This window comes from Pristiophorus japonicus, chromosome 6 (genome assembly GCF_044704955.1).
Source record: "Pristiophorus japonicus isolate sPriJap1 chromosome 6, sPriJap1.hap1, whole genome shotgun sequence".
Classification (NCBI taxonomy): domain Eukaryota; kingdom Metazoa; phylum Chordata; class Chondrichthyes; family Pristiophoridae; genus Pristiophorus; species Pristiophorus japonicus.
In genome coordinates this window covers 248,176,671-248,190,185 of record NC_091982.1, presented here as the reverse complement: position 1 = coordinate 248,190,185, position 13,515 = coordinate 248,176,671, and the positions used below count along the sequence as shown (strand labels likewise).

The following is a 13,515-nucleotide window of genomic DNA, read 5'->3' as shown; positions in this document are numbered from 1 at the left end:
GGGGTCACTGGACGGTGATCAGGAGCAGGAACCCTGGCTGATTTCCCCTCTCTCTAACTCAGAGGTCACTGGACAGTGATCAGGAGCAGGAACCCTGGCTGATTTCCCCTCTCTCTAACTCAGGGGTCACTGGGCAGTGATCAGGAGCAGGAACCCTGGCTGATTTTCCATCTCTCTAACCCAGGGATAAATGAACAGTGATCAGGAGCAGGAACCCTGGCTGATTTTCCCTCTCTCTAACCCAGGTATCACTGGACAGTGATCAGCAGCAGGAACCTTGGATACATTTTTTCAAAGAAGCAGTAACACGGAGTAAGGCAGATGGGTTTCGGGAGCAATTCCTTGGGAGGCGGACAAAGACACCTGCCGGTGGGGTGGAAGAATGAGAGGGGAGGGTGTGGATGGCCTGAAACATAGAAAATAGGAGGAGTAGTAGGCCATTCAGCCCTTCGAGTCTGCACCGCCATTCAATATGATCATGGCTGATCCTCTATCTCAACACCATATTCCCAATTTTTCCCCATACCCCTTGATGCTTTTTGTTTCTACAAATCTATCTATCTCCCTCTTAAATATATTCAGTGACTTGGCCTCCACAACCTTCTGTAGTAGAGAATTCCACAGGTTCACCACCCTCTGAGTGAAGACATTTCTTCTCATCCCAGTCCTAAATTTCCTACCCCATATCCTGAGTCTGTGACCCCTTGTTCAAGACGTCCCAACCAGGGGAATCATCTTCCCTGCATCCAGTCTATCCAACCCAGTCAGAATTTTTGTACGTTTCAATGAGATTCCCTCTCATTCTTCTAAATTCAGGTATAGTCGACCCAATCTCTCCTCATACGACAGTCCTGCCATCCCAGGAATCAGTCTGGTGAACCTTTGCTGCACTCCCTGAATGGCAGCGCCTCTGTACTTTCATTCCACTATTACACACGGGAGGAATAGGAATAGGGAAAGACACTGACTTACCAGTCCCAGTAACACAGACACAGGGCAACACCAGGGAAAGCCAATCCCTCATGGTGATGGGTCGCAGTTTCACCACCTCACTCCGATTCTGCTCGAATCCCCAACTGTATTCCCTGGTAAATGCTGGACGAGAAATGGTGTCTCTCACCGAGATCGCAGACAGTGCCTTGTGAACCAATATTTGCATGTATGTGCTGTAATGGCCTCAGTTCCTGCTCCTGTCCTGTGCTGTGCTGTGCTGTAACACAGAGATCTCTCTCTTTCTCTCTCTTTATCTAACCCTTGCTGATTTCCCCTCTCTCTAACCCAGGGGTCATTGGTCAGTGATCAGAAGCAGGACCTTTGGCTGATTTTTGTCATGTATGTAACCACAATGTAACACCACTGTATTACTGTGTACACTCAACCTAGTTGCATGCCTTGACCACAAGGGGTGAACTTGTGGGAGACACTCCCAACCTGATCACACAGGTATAAAAAGGGAGGTCCCACGTGGGGTCATCGTCTTTGGAGTCCTGTGAATAAAGCGTTATGGTCAGAGTGACCCTGTCCCCAGAATGTGCCCCGTGTGGTTTCACACCGTAGAGCAAGGACTTTACATTGGCGACGAGAAACGGGAATTCACGACCCACGAGAATGGCCACCGGCAGCACAGAGAAACGGTGTTGGGGAAGACTGGGACGACCCCATCGAGAGGCTCCAGCAAAGCCCCGCCACAAAAGAATGGCTGGGGGATGGAGCGGCCGACAAGCGAAGGGCTCATCCCCTGACCAGCTGCGGACCAAAGACTTACGCGCTCATGAAGGACCTACCTGCACACGAAAAGCCGGCAGCCAAAACCCCCGAAGAACTCAGCAAATTGATTTTAAGTACAAGTCAATTCAGTCAGAAACTCTTAACAAAGTACTAATTCTCATTTGATATCTTACTTCCTCCCAACATGAACACACAAGCACAAGTTTGTTATCTGATAAACATCTGTCTCGACAGAAACAAAACAACTGACCCCAGGAAGTTAGTAGTGCTCACTCACCCATGCTGAAACCTTTGTAAATCACTAAGAAAAATCAATCATTAAGACAAGATACCTCATTATGATTCATTGTAAAGAATTGGTACAAACCTTCCACGCAGTCATCCTCACACTCAGACCCGGTTTATAACAAGCACAGGATCATATCACAGCATCAGCAGTCATATCATTGGTCGCTTGAGCAGGCTTTCAGCCAGTAACCAATCAAAACAAAGTTTCATTTCTGTAATTAAATGAGGTTCCTCCATCCCCTAACAAGAGGTTTACCTGCACTCTGAGTGCAATTATAACTCAATGTGCATTTCGAGAACAATTCTTACAGGTGATATCAGATTATCCCATGTGGAGAGCTGCAAGTATAACAGCAGGTTTGAGCTTTATATCTGTCGGTGTATTGTGGTGCCTTGACAGCTCAGAGCTGCCCCTTAAGTAATCAAATAAAGAAATATTGGCCAGGAATTTGCGGCCGGCGGCAAAGCTGGCCACGAAGTACGCTCTGCACAAAGCTCTCGCAATCCCTGTGTCGAGATGCTTCCGCCCTTCAATTCAGATCAATGGAGGTTAGTGGGGACCCCCCAGTGCGAGCTGCTGTGATGTCAACAAGCTGCCGATGTCAAAATGCAGAATTCCCACAGACAGCGAACCAGGAAGTGAGTAAGCACTTAGGGGGTCGGAATTCAGTTCATAGCGATACCCGTTACCGCGTGCGGGAGGCGGCTAACGTGCGGCAAACACCTACTTTCGACGGAAAGCAGCGTCCATGCCCCAGCTGAAATTGAGCCGGCTCTTTGGCAGAGACGCCAAGAGGCAATGCCGCACCGGTTAATGCCGCCCGCGCGGTGACGTCATCCAGCGTACAGCGCCTCTGTCGCGATATTTGCTTTGTACGGCTGCCGTACTGGCAGGCGGCCGTACAGCCTGAAAACAACGGTGGTTAAACAGCGGAACTCGGGCGGAATCGGCCAGAGAGGTAAGTTTTTTTCTTTCTTTATTTCTTCCATTTTCTCATTAGTTGCAACAGTGGGGAAATTTGTGTATGGGTCAGAGAAGTTTGAGGTTTTTATTCTCTCTTCCCTTTTCTTCCCGTTTCCCAGCGAGCATGGTGGCAGCCTCACGAGGCGAAACTCAGTCGGCCTCCTGAGCTCCCGGCCGAGGGTGAGTGTACAATGCCACTGTTTAGCGCTGCTCTCTCATCTTTGGTTGTAAAAACTGAATCTGGCAGTTGGAGCCTGTGCCTTACGCCCGGCGGTAAAATCAGCACTCGGGCGTTGATGCTGCCTCAAAGACAGCGGGACCCAATTTCAACCCCTTAAAGTTTAAACTTTTAAAAAATGTCAGAAAGGGCAAAACAAAGAGGGGCTCTCACATGGGGCAAAGGCAAACCTGAAATAAAGACAAACAAACTTAAAAAAAAAATGTAAACAGTTTTTTTAAGTTTCTTAAACAAATTTTCGTTTTAATGAACAAATTTTACACTGCACAAAATTAAAATGAGTTTTCCAGGCCCTCAACATTTATTTAGCAACAATACTGCTGTCAAAACCCCAGTTACACCCAATCGCTTTGGGTCTCACTTTTAGTGGGGAATTTAACAGGGGACTTACTGCGGAAGATTCAAAGTTTTTGTCGGGGGTGGGGGGGGGGGGGGGTGAAGTGCAACCAGTCTTGGAGTTGTCAATAACTGCCCGCAACTTCAGGATTTTCGCATTAGACCGTGCATTCGCCAATTCCCGAAGTTGTGGTCAGAACTCTTCACTCACTTGGAACACCTCAAGAAGGTCATGGGTTCAAGCCCCACCCCAGAGACTTGAACACACAATCTAAGCTGATACTACCAGCGGTTATTGTGAAAGGTGCTATATAACTGCAATCCATTCTTCCTTTTCAAGACTCAAGCAATCATTTCCTGTGCTACTAATAACTATATTTATGACAATGCAGTCATAGATTAGATCACCATAAGTATATGCTGCTGGTTGAGGTTTATATTAGAAGAGAAAACAGAGAGAACTCTGAAATGCAGGGGGTGGAGTTTCAACTTGCCATTCAGGGCTTAAAGCTGAAGTTAACGAGCAATTGGAAATGAAACTGGTGTGGTTTGTATAATGGGTGCACAATCTGCTGGTTTCACGGCCGGGCACCATTCTGTAAATCTACTCTGCCAAGCAGTTAACAGTTAAGTGTCAGCTGTGGCTCAGTGGGTAGCAACCTTGCGCTGGAGTCAGAAGATTGTGAGTTCCGAGTCCCACTCCAAAGACTTGAGCACAAAAAATCTAGACTGACACTCCAGGGCAGTACTGAGGGAGTGCGGCACTATCGGAGGGCCAGTACTGAGGGAGTACCGCACTGCGGAGGGGCAGTACTGAGGGAGCGCTGCACTGTCGGTGGAAGAATAATGAGGGAGCGCTACACTGTCGGAGAGGCAGTACTGAGGGAGCGCTGCACTGTCGGAGGGGCAGTACTGAGGGAGCGTCGCACTGTTGGAGGGTCAGTACTGAGGGAGCACTGCACTGTTGGAGGGGCAGTATTGAGGGAGTACTGCACTGTCTGAGGGGCAGTACTGAAGGAGTGCTGCACTGTTGAAGGTGCTGCCTTTCGGATGTGACGTTAAACCTGCTCTCTCAGGTGGACGTAAAAGCTCCCATGGCACTATTTCAAAGAAGAGCAGGGGAGTTCTCTCCGCTGTCCTGGTCAATATTTATCCCTCAATCAACATCACTAAAAACAGATTATCCGGTCATTATCACATTGCTGTTTGTGGGAGCTTGTTGTGCGCAAATTTATTGCCATGTTTCCTACATTATAACAGTGACTACAATCCAAAATGTACTTCATTGACTGTAGAGCACTTTGGGAAATCCCGTGGTTGTAAAAGACACTGTATAAATGCAAGTCTTTCTATCTTTGTTTTGTACCCTGCCTAATAACAGTGAAATGTCACTTACTCAGACTTCAGAACACACGATTAATGAACAGAACAACTCGCAGTTTGTGAACCTAAAATACCAGTTATAAAAACTTTCTAATCCCAAGTAATGAAAAATGAATTTTGTTTGCTTGGCCGAACGAAGCGAGCGGCCTAGATTATAAATTACAGACAGTGCGATGGTGTAGTTCTAAGGGTGACTCAACAGCAACCAGATCTGCACAGCCACCACAACAACCAACACCAGAATAGTGTGGTGCAGCAATAGTGTGATCATCAATAACAACAACAACTTGTATTTATCTAGCGCAACATCCCAAGGCGCTTCACAGAAGTGTTATAAGACAAAAGTTTTTGACACCGAACCACATAAGAGAATTAGTGCAGATGACCAAAAGCTTGGTCAAAGAGGGAGGCTTCCAGGAGCATCTTAGAGGAGGAAAGAGAGGTAGAGAGGTGGAGAGGTTTAGGGAAAGAATTCCAGAGCTTAGGGTCCAGGCAACAGAAGGCACGGCAACCAATGGTTGAGCAATTATAATCAGGGATGCTCATGAGGCCAGAATGCGAAGAGCGCAGATATCTCAGGGGGGCGGGGGGTGCCGGGGGGGAGGTTGTGGGACTGGAGGAGATTACACGGATAGGGAGGGGCGAGGCCACAGGATTTGAAAACAAGGATGAGAATTTTTAAATTGAGGCATTCCTGAACTGGGGGATGTGTATGTCGGTCAGCGAGCATAGGGGGTGAATGGGACTTGGTGCAGAGACCCAGAAATACTCATCACAGCTTGCGAATGACAGACTGTCTAAACAGATTTAGGAGTCCCGATCTGAAATTGGCACATGGACACTAGTGAACCAGATGGGATTTTACGACAACCCAATTGTTTTATGGTCACCATTACTGATACCAGCTTTTTATTCCAGATATATATAACTTGCTGAATTTAAGTTCCCCAGCTGCCGTGGTGGGATTTGAGCTCATGTCTCCAGATCCTTAGTCCAGACCTCTGGATTAGTAATCCAGTAACAAAAGCACTTTTTTGGCTGGCACAAGTCACGATGCAGCGAAAGACCTCCTTCTATGCCATAAATTTCTATGGCGCAAATGGAGTCCAGAGGCAGGCAACAGCAGCTGCGTTTTTAGGAGCGCTGATTGGGGAATTATAGAATCACAAAGTGCCGGCTTGTCTTCACAGGATTTACATGTGGATCCTGGAACTGACCCATGACCCCGATGTCAATACTGAAGTGAAGCCTTTGATCGGCGACCGAGCAAAGAAACGGTGCGAACATTTGCGCCCATCGAGCACGGTGAAGTTGCATTTACGCCCAATGCTCCCGGAAGTGTAGCAAGTTCACTTTGCAGTGTCCGCCCTCAGTGTAATCTGCGAATACAACAATAACTTGCAAAAGTGACACTTGAGCTCAAAGTTCATGCAGCAATTTTGTTCTCCTCTCTGAAATACCGAAGCCCAGAGGCCCTCAGCTTTCACCAACTGCAGTGTGAAAGGAGTGAATCGAATCCGATCGTTCCATATCTTAAAGCTGACGGAAGTGGATCTGTTTTATATCTCCTGTTGCAATCTCAATTATTACACCGTGTTATTCAGGAACCACCGAGACTGGACTTTGTTCTTTATGATGAAAGCTGATTATCCCTCATTCTGGCATTTACCTTTACTCTGTAAAGAAGCCTTAACCCTTCCTGAGTGCTTTCAAAAGCAACTCACAGCAACAGGTTTGTTTTTTGTAAAAGGGTGATGTCTAGTCTGAGCGGTGTAACAGTGTGTTCATCGGCTGCCTGGGAATTTTAGGAACAACTTCAACATGAGTACCCACTCCGCTCCCGTCCCCCCAGGACTCTGTCCTGCAAGGACATGTGCTTTGAACATAAGAACATAAGAATTAGGAACAGGAGTAGGCCATCTAGCCCCTCGAGCCTGCTCCGCCATTCAATAAGATCATGGCTGATCTGGCAGTGGACTCAGCTCCACTTACCCGCACTCTCCCCGTAACCCTTAATTCCCTTATTGGTTAAAAATCTATCTATCTGTGACTTGAATACATTCAATGAGCTAGCCTCAACTGCTTCCTTGGGCAGAGAATTCCACAGATTCACAACCCTCTGGGAGAAGAAATTCCTTCTCAACTCGGTTTTCAATTGGCTCCCCCGCATTTTGAGGCTGTTCCCCCTAGTTCTAGTCTCCCCGACCAGTGGAAACAACCTCTCCGCCTCGATCTTGTCTATCCCTTTCATTATTTTAAATGTTTCTATAAGATTACCCCTCATCCTTCTGAACTCCAATGAGTAAAGACCCAGTCTACTCAATCTATCATCATAAGGTAACCACCTCATCTCCAGAATCAGCCGAGTGAATCGTCTCTGTACCCCCTCCAAGGTTAGTATACCCTTCCGTAAGTAAGGTGACCAAAACTGCACGCAGTACTCCAGGTGCGGCCTCACCAATACCCTGTTGGAGCAGGGTCTCCCTGCTTTTGTACTCCATCCCTCTCGCAATGAAGGCCAACATTCCATTCACCTTCCTGATTACCTGCTGCACCTGCAAACTAACTTTTTGGGATTCATGCACAAGGACCCCCAGGTCCCTCTGCACCGCAGCATGTTGTATTTTCTCCCCATTCAAATAATATTCCCTTTTACTGTTTTTTTTTCCAAGGTGGATGACCTCACATTTTCCGACATTGTATTCCATCTGCCAAACCTTAGCCCATTCGCTTAACCATATCTAAATCTCTTTGCAGCCTCTCTGTGTCCTTTACACAACCCGCTTTCCCACTAATCTTTGTGTCATCTGCAAATTTTGTTACACTACACTCTGTCCCCTCTTCCAGGTCATCTCTGTATATTGTAAACAGTTGTGGTCCCAGCACCGATCCCTGTGGAACACCACTAACCACTGATTTCCAACCCGAAAAGGACCCATTTATCCCGACTCTCTGCTTTCTGTTAGCCAGCCAATTCTCTATTCATGCTAGTACATTTCCTCTGACTCCGCGTACCTTTATCTTCTGCAGTAACCTTTTGTGTGGCACCTTATCGAGTGCCTTTTGGAAATCTAAATACACCACATCCATCGGTACACCTCTATCCACCATGCTCGTTATATCCTCAAAGAATTCCAGTAAATTAATTAAACATGATTTCCCCTTCATGAATCCATGTTGCGTCTGCTTGATTGCACTATTCCTATCTAGATGTCCCGCTATTTCTTCCTTAATGATAGCTTCAAGCATTTCCCCCACCACAGATGTTAAACTAACCAGCCTATAGTTACCTGCCTTTTGTCTGCCCCCTTTTTTAAACAGAGGCGTTACATTAGCTGCTTTCCAATCCGCTGGTACCTCCCCAGAGTCCAGAGAATTTTAGTAGATTATAAAGAATGCATCTCCTATAACTTCTGCCATCTCTTTTAATACCCTGGGATGCATTTCATCAGGAACAGGGGACTTGTCTACCTTGAGTCCCATTAGCCTGTCAAGCACTACACCCCTAGTGATAGTGATTATCTCAAGGTCCTCCCTTCCCACATTCCCGTGACCAGCAATTTTTGGCATGGTTTTTGTGTCTCCCACTGTGAAGACCGAAGCAAAATAATTGTTTAAGGTCTCAGCCATTTCCACATTTCCCATTATTAAATCCTCCTTCTCATCTTCTAAGGGACCAACATTTACTTTAGTCACTCTTTTCTGTTTTATATATCGGTAAAAGCTTTTACTATCTGTTTTTATGTTTTGCGCAAGTTTACTTTCGTAATCTATCTTTCCTTTCTTTATTGCTTTCTTAGTCATTCTTAGCTGTCGTTTAAAATTTTCCCAATCTTCTAGTTTCCCACTAAGCTTGGCCACCTTATACGCATTAATTTTTAATTTGATACTCTCCTTTATTTCCTTGTTTATCCACGGCTGGTTATCCCTTCTCTTACCGCCCTTCTTTTTCACTGGAATATATTTTTGTTGAGCACTATGAAAGAGCTCCTTAAAAGTCCTCCACTGTTCCTCAATTGTGCCACTGTTTAGTCTGTGTTTCCAGTCTACTTTAGCCAACTCTGTCCTCATCCCACTGTAGTCTCCGTTGTTTAAGCATAGTGCACTCGTTTGAGACACTACTTCCTCACCCTCAATCTGTATTACAAATTCAACCATACTGTGATCACTCATTCCGAGAGGATCTTTTACTAGGAGATCGTTTATTATTCCGGTCTCATTACACAGGACCAGATCTAAGATAGCTTGCTCCCTTGTAGGTTCTGTAACATATTGTTCCAAGAAACAATCCCGTATGCATTCTATGAATTCCTCCTCCAGGCTACCCCGTGCGATTTGATTTGACCAATCGATATGTAGATTAAAATCCCCCATGATTACTGCCGTTCCTTTTTCACATGCCTCCATTATTCCCTTGATTATTGTCGGCCCCACCGTGAAGTTATTATATGGGGGCCTATAAACTACACCCACCAGTGACTTTTTCCCCTTACTATCTCTAATCTCCACCCACAATGATTCAACATTTTGTTCATTAGAGCCAATATCGTCTCTCACAACTGCCCTGATATCATCCTTTATTAACAGAGCTACCCCACCTCCTTTCCCTTCTTGTCTATCTTTCCGAATTCTCAGATACCCCTGTATGTTTAATTCTCAGTCTTGGCCACCCTGCAACCACGTTTCTGTAATGGCCACCAAATCATACCCATTTGTAATGATTTGTGCCGTCAACTCATTTACTTTATTTCGAATGCTGCGTGCTTTTAAGTAGAGTGTTTTAATACTAGTTTTTAAACCATGATTTTTAGTTTTGACCCCTCCTGCAGCCCCTTTATATTCATACATATTGTCCCTTCCTATCACCTTGTGGTTTACACTTACACCAGTGCTACTCTGCTCTGTTGCCTCCTGCCTTTTGCATTCTTTCTTGGGGTCCTGTTCATCTGAGTTCTCACCCACTCTAACTAGCTGAGAGCCCTCTCCTTACATTGAGGCACCGAGCTTTCATGCTTGCCTTTTTTATTACATTTTGACCCTTTAGAATTCTGCTGTACAGTGGCCCTTTTTGTTTTTTGCCTTGGGTTTCTCTGCCCTCCACTTTTACTCAGCTCCTTTTTGTCTTTTGCTTCTGTCTCCATTTTGTTTCCCTCTGTCTCCCTGCATAGGTTCCCATCCCCCTGCCATATTAGTTTAACTCCTCCCCAACAGCACTAGCAAACACTCCCCCTAGGACATTGGTTCCAGTTCTGCCTAGGTGCAGACTGTCCGGTTTGTACTGGTCCCACCTCCCCCAGAACCGGTTCCAATGCCCCAGGAATTTGAATCCCTCCCTACTGCACCACTGCTCAAGCCACATATTCATCTGAGCTATCCTGCAATTCCTACTCTGACTAGCACGTGGCACTGGTAGCAATCCCGAGATTACTACTTTTGAGGTCCTACGTTTTAATTTAGCTCCTAGCTCCTTAAATTCGTCTCGTAGGACCTCATCCCTTTTTTTACCTATATCGTTGGCACCAATGTGCACCACGACAACTGGCTGTTCACCCTCCCTTTTCAGAATGTCCTGCACCCGCTCCGAGACATCCTTGACCCTTGCACCAGGGAGGCAACATACCATCCTGGAGTCTCGGTTGCGGCCGCAGAAACGCCTATCTATTCCCCTTACAATTGAATCCCCTATCACTATCGCTCTCCCACTCTTTTTCCTGCCCTCCTGTGCAGTCCTCAGAGTGAAAGAGACAGGTGTAGAATGTCAGCCCTGGCTCACTGGGCAGCACTCTCACCTCTGAGTCAGAAGGTGGTGGGTTCAAGTCCCACGGCAGGGAGCAGAGGGGCAGTGCTGAGGGAGTGCTGCACTGTCAGAAGTGCTGTCTTTCGGATGAGACGTTAAACCCAGGCCCCGTCTGCTGTCTCAGGTGGATGTAAAAGATCCCATGGCACTATTCTGAAGAAGAGCAGGGGAGTTCACCCCAGTGTCCTGGACAATATTCCTCAAAAAAATTGTCACTAAAACCCCGATTATCTAGTCAATAATCACATTGCCACGTTGCCCACATTACAACAGGATCTACAATTCAAAAAGTATTTGAAGTGACTGCAAAGCATTTTGCAGTGTCCTGAGGTTGTACACGTGCTTGAATGTACCAGCAGGCCCCACAAGGACACGGCGGGACTCCACTGACCAGATCTTCCCCCATCTCCCCCCGGCTGCATTCCCCTCAAGTTGTGGACACATAATTCCACTTCTCCACCACACATAATGCAGAGTAAACTCCTCGACCTCCCCTCCTAATGGGGTGGCTAGCTCTGATTACATGACCTCTCGCCTCGAATGCCACGCTCCCAGTAAAAAAGCTTCAATTTCTGGGGTGAAATTGCCCCTTTTTTTAGATACTTTTCGCCCTGGGCAGGTGGGGATGGGGTGGGGGGGGTGGGGTGGGGGAGATGCTTTCGGCTCCTGGGAAACTGCCCGGGAGTTTGCGGAGGCACTGCCATGCAGTGCCGCGGCCCGTGTGTATCGCCCTGCGGGAGAAATTGCCCCACGGGCCGCGATGTTGGCCGACACCCGCTCTGGGGGTGGTACTTAAAGGGGAGGGCGCCAGCGCCCTGCGCCACCATCTTTACTGGATTGCCGACTCTTGGGTCGGCCCCAGTATGGTAGCCCTAGCGTGGTCCGGGCCGCCATCCTGCAGCCCTTGGGTGCTGGACTGCAGGCCCAGTCAGACGCTGCCGCGGTGGCTTAGTGGAGGCCATCAGAGGCCTTGCAGAGTGCGCAGCGGCCGACCCCTTTAAGGGAGTGGTGTTGAAGCTCATCAGTGCTTGGTGGAGCATCCGCGTAGAGCTTCACTCCCCGCCCCAGTAGCGCCCCGGGAACCACCCCCAAAGGAAGTGGAACGTGTGAGAGGGCTCTCCACTTCCATTGAGCGGCGGTAAGCCCAATTCAGCGGCAGGGGCCGGACTCCTGCGCCCGGCGCAAAAAATCGCAGCCCAGCTGCTGATGTTGATTGAGGGATAAATATTGGCCAGGGCAATTTCGCTCCAATATTTCTGAAACTAATTAGCAAAATTATTCATAAGAACATAAGAAATCGAAGCAGGAGTAGGCCATACGGCCCCTCGAGCCTGCTCTGCCATTTAATTACGATCATGGCTGATCCGATCATGGACTCAGGTCCACTTCCGTGCCCGGTCCCCATAACCCTTATTCCCTTATCGGTTAAGGAACTGTCTATCTCCGCCTTAAATGTATTCAATGACCCAGCTTCCACAGCTGTCCGAGGCAGCAAATTCCACAGACTTACAACCCTCTGAGAGAAGAACTTCCTCCTCATCTCAGTTTTAAATAGGCTGGCCCTTATTCCAAGATTAATATTTAAAGAGTATTAAAAAAAACATTTAATATCCCTCCCAGGTTTTGCTCGCTGCATTGTCCAGGAAATTAATCTTCTACTCCTGGAGACTCCGGGGTGATCCTCATTCTGTACTTGCAGTGGAAAGTTACCGACCTGGCGGGATGTATCGTGGCAACAATCCTCTCTCATCCCCCGCCATCCCACCAGCTTCAGTTGCACTTGGAATCAGCGGGGGCTGGTTATATCCCTTCATACCTCATCCTCTGTGCAGGTGCAGTGTCTCACCGTGCTGCTCCTGGCTCGGAATGGATGCTGGCCGTTACTCTGCTACAAGCATGAAGGTTTCGCCCAGTTGATTTTCCTGAATTATTGAAGAGATTTGAAACCATTGAGACTGCAAGAAAACCTTTTCAAATGGACTTTCAGAAATCAAAGCCAGTCATAAATTGGATCATTTCAATTAGCTGCTGCAATCCTAAAAGCATTGTGGCAAGACAATCACAAGGAGACGAGATGGATATGGATGGGGAGAACAAACCTGTCATATCCGAGCCCATTGCAAGAAAAGTCCGACTGACACTTCCTTCGAATTTGCACGGGTTGTGAAAACACTGGGGAGCAATTGGCCCCAAAATCCCCCTCTCACTGCCATCCATTCTCCTCTCGCCATACATACTTCCCCACCCCATCCATACTCCCCCTCCCCTCCATTCTCCTCTCCCCATCCATTCTCCCCTCCCCCTCCATTCTCCCCATCCCCTCCATTCTCCCCTCCCCCATCCATTCTCCCCCTCCCCATCCATACTCTCCCCCCACCCCCCACATCTATACTACCCCTGCCTCTCCCCTCCCCAACCACACTCCCACTCCCGTTCCCACTCCCCCTACCCACTCCCCCTATCCATTCTCCCTCCCCATCCATACTACAGCACCAACAAATAACATTTATATAGCGCATTTAACATGGTAAAATGTCCCAAGGCAAGGAGTGATATCAGTGAAAAACATTTTTGACACCGAGCTACTTAAGGAAATATCAGGACAGGTGACCAAAAACTTATACAACATTGCAGGTTTTGAGGAGTGTATTAAAAGAAGAGAGAGAGGTAGAGAGGCGGAGAGGTTTAGGGAGGGAGTTCCAGAGCTTAGGGCCCAGGCAGCTGAAGGCACAGCCACCAATGGTGGAGCGATTATAATCAGGGATGCGCAAGAGGACAGAA

General features: G+C 47.5%; 1 protein-coding gene across 1 annotated transcript in view; it reads right to left on the bottom strand.

Annotated features, from left to right (window-relative positions):
* gpr160 (G protein-coupled receptor 160) overlaps window positions 1–13,515 on the bottom strand; it is a 47,802-nt gene that overhangs the window by 25,837 nt on the left and 8,450 nt on the right. The window contains exon 2 of the mRNA XM_070882457.1: window positions 12,551–12,656. The gene's annotated coding sequence lies outside the window, so the exon portion shown is untranslated. The remainder of the gene's footprint in view (window positions 1–12,550; window positions 12,657–13,515) is intronic.